Consider the following 3505-nt stretch of genomic DNA (forward strand, 5'->3'; position numbering starts at 1 on the left):
AATGGCCTCAACCCACTTCACAAACCTAAGTCAAAGGGTTCTTAGGTATCACAGGGTGGTACAGGATCTTTGTAAAGGACTATGCTCTTAAAGTTGCACCACTAACCGACTTGCTAAAGAAAGGAGCTATGATACTTTGGGAAGAAAAACATGAATCTTGCTTCAAACAGCTTAAGGAGTATCTTGCTTCAGAACCTCTCTTAAAACTTCCAGACTTCACCCAAGAATTCGAGGTGATCACAGATGCTAGTAACCTTGCATTAGGAGGAGTCCTTACTCAAGAAGGAAGGCATGTAGCTTATACTTCTCGGAAGCTTAGGATTCATGAAGTGAATTATGCTACACATGATTTAGAATTTCTAGCAGTTATTCATGCTCTCAAGCTATGGAGACATTATCTATTGGGACGCAAATTCCAGTTGGTAACAGATCACAAGAGCCTTAAGTGGATTTTTACCCAACCTAACCTTAACATGAGACAGAGAAGATGGATAGAGCTCATGCATGAATATGATTTTGATATTAAATTTAGACCAGGTAAGGATAATTTTGTGGCAGATGCCCTAAGCCGTAAATCTTTTCTGGGGGCAATTTCCATGGCTAACAACCCTATTTTAGACAAGGTCTCCTATGCTGTTGTCAGTGATGCAGATTACCAGATGCTTGCTAGTATCCTACATGAATAGAGGGTATCATCAAATCAGCCTAAACCTCTACATTATTCCTTAGAAGATGGGAAAATTTACTATAAGAATCGACTATGCATACCTAAGGATTCTACCCTAAGGAATTCTATCCTATATGAAGCACATGATGGCCCAACTTCAGGACATCCAGGTTATGCCAAAACCATCAATGCAATTTGTAGAAGTTACTATTGGCAAGGTATGAAGGGTGATGTCCTTCGCTATGTCAAGCAGTGTTTGTCTTGTCAAAGGATTAAGGCAGAAAGACTAAAGATGCCAGGTAAATTACATCCTTTAGATATTCCCCAAATGAAATGGGAATGTATTAGCATGCACTTTATCACCGGGTTTCCTTCTGTCCAAGCTGGCTATGATTCAATCATGGTCATAGTCGACTTGCTTACTAAAGTGGCTCACTTAATCCCAGTCAAGACAACCTTTACAGCTTCAGATATTGCTCGTCTATTTGTGAAGGAGGTTTTCAGAATTCATGGTTTACCCAAGAGGATTGTCAACGATCGTGATGCCAAGTTTACTTCAAAGTTTTGGGTATTATTGTTTCAAGCTATTGGAACACAGTTATGTTTTAGTACTGCTTATCATCCTCAAACTGATGGCCAAACTGAAAGAGTTAATCAAGTAATTGAAGACATTCTCAAAGCCTACTGCAATAGAGAACCTCGCAAGTGGATTCAATACCTACCCTTGGTAGAGTATGCATACAATTCCTCTACTCATAGAAGTATTGGAATGACACCTTTTAATGCTCTCTATGGTCAAGAATGTTTATCACCTCTGAACTTTTCTGACCCCACTATAAGGGTAGAAGCCTCAAAGAAAATGCTTGAAGAAATGGAAGCTCAAACCAAAGCTATTCGAAGGGATATTCAAGCGGCTCAAGATAGACAAAAGAAGTACGCCGACTTAAAAAGATTTGATCGGATTTTCAAAGAAGGTGACAAATTTTTCTTACGAGTAAAGTCCAAAAAGAGCAATCTGTCTCTCGGAAGGTATAAGAAGCTTAGCTACCGATATTGTGGACCTTACAAAATAATCAAGGTTGTAAGTGATCAAGCTTATAGACTAAAACTCCCTTCTCATCTCAAAGTGCATGATGTATTTCATGTAAGTCTGTTAAAATCTTATGTATATAACCCTGACCATGTCCTTGATGATGAGCAAATCATTTTACCTGCTTAAGATGTTCTACAACTCCAACCTGATACTATCCTAGAAACTCGGGAGAGAAAGCTTAGGAATAGATCCATCAAAGAACATCTTATCTTATGGAAGGATATCCCTATAGAAGATGTTACTTGGGAAGATGAGACATCCCCTCTTAAGGATTACCCTTCACTGTTCTTGAGATGAGGGCATCATAAATTCTAAGTTGGGGAGATTGTAAGGTCTCTACTTTCAAATTGCACACAAGTTCTATTACGCATTTGCATTTTTTTGAACCATCACTCCTTATTTAAGATATTCGAGTTCAAATTATGAATCATAGGTTGAGAAAACCTAGAAATTAAAATTTACGCTACAAAATTCTAACATGTTTAGCCATATGAATCACTAACTAACTTATTGTAAAATTTTCTTTTACTACTGTAAAGTTAATATAAGACTGTAAAGTTTAACTTAAAAATATAAAGTAAATTATCATTAAGGAAATAAATAAAATAATTATAAAGAAAAAAGAATACACAGGGATGACAATTCAAGGCACATGGACACACCTGGACTCACATAGGAGGGGACAAAGTGGGACACACTGTCACATGGAAAGGAGAGGCCAGTCTTGACTAATCATAATGAGGGGGGGGGTTGTGTGGCCTTATCTTTTGATGATAATGCCAAAGTGGTCAAGCTGATGGGTACCACAAGGGTACCAAAAACGTGGGTATGATTTTTGGGAAAAAATAATAAAAATAAAAATATTTTTTAAAAAATAACTTTATTTTATTTTATTTTTTTGGAAAAAAAAGTTGGACGTTTTCTTTCCTGCTATAAATAGAGCATCCATGCTCACACTTTAGACATAGAGATTGCCTCTATAGTACTCACGAAGTGCTGCCACTTCTCTTAGAGAGAAGGCGTCCACAAACCACTAAGAGAGCAAAAACTCTAGTGGACTAATAAGGTGCATATTAATCAAGCATTCAATTAACTTTAGGAATGATGTATGTGTGCTATCTCTTACTCTAATCTCTCTAATAGATTAGTAAGATTCAATTAGCTATGTGTGTGTGTGTGCTATCTATTACTCTAATCTCTAATGGATTAGTAAGATTCAATTAGCTTTAAGAAGGATATGTGTGTGTGTGTGTGTGCTATCTCTTACTCTAATCTCTCTAATAGATTAGTAAGATTCAATTATCAATGTGTGTGTGTGTGTGCTATCTCTTACTCTAATCTCTCTAATAGATTAGTAAAAATCAATTAGCTATGTGTGTGTGTGCTATCTCTTACTCTAATCTCTCTAATAGATTAGTAAGATTCAATTAGTCATGTGTGTGTGTGTGTGTGTGTGTTTATCTCTTACTCTAATCCCTCTACTAGATTAGTAAGATTCGATTAGTTTTAAGAAGGACATGTGTGTATGTGTGCTATCTCTTACTCTAATCTCTCTAATAGATTGGTGAGATTCAATTAGCTTTAGAAAAGGATGTATGCGTGTTTTCTTTTACTCTAATTTTCTAATGGATTAGTAAGATTCGATTAACTTTAGAAAAGATGTGTATATATGTTTTCTCTTACTTTAATCTCTCTAAGTATACCTACTCCCTCTAGTTAGTACACCTTCACTATTAACTTATGCA

The sequence above is a fragment of the Adiantum capillus-veneris genome, chromosome 23 (assembly GCF_014529385.1).
Source record: "Adiantum capillus-veneris isolate H3 chromosome 23, ASM1452938v2, whole genome shotgun sequence".
NCBI lineage: Eukaryota > Viridiplantae > Streptophyta > Polypodiopsida > Polypodiales > Pteridaceae > Adiantum > Adiantum capillus-veneris.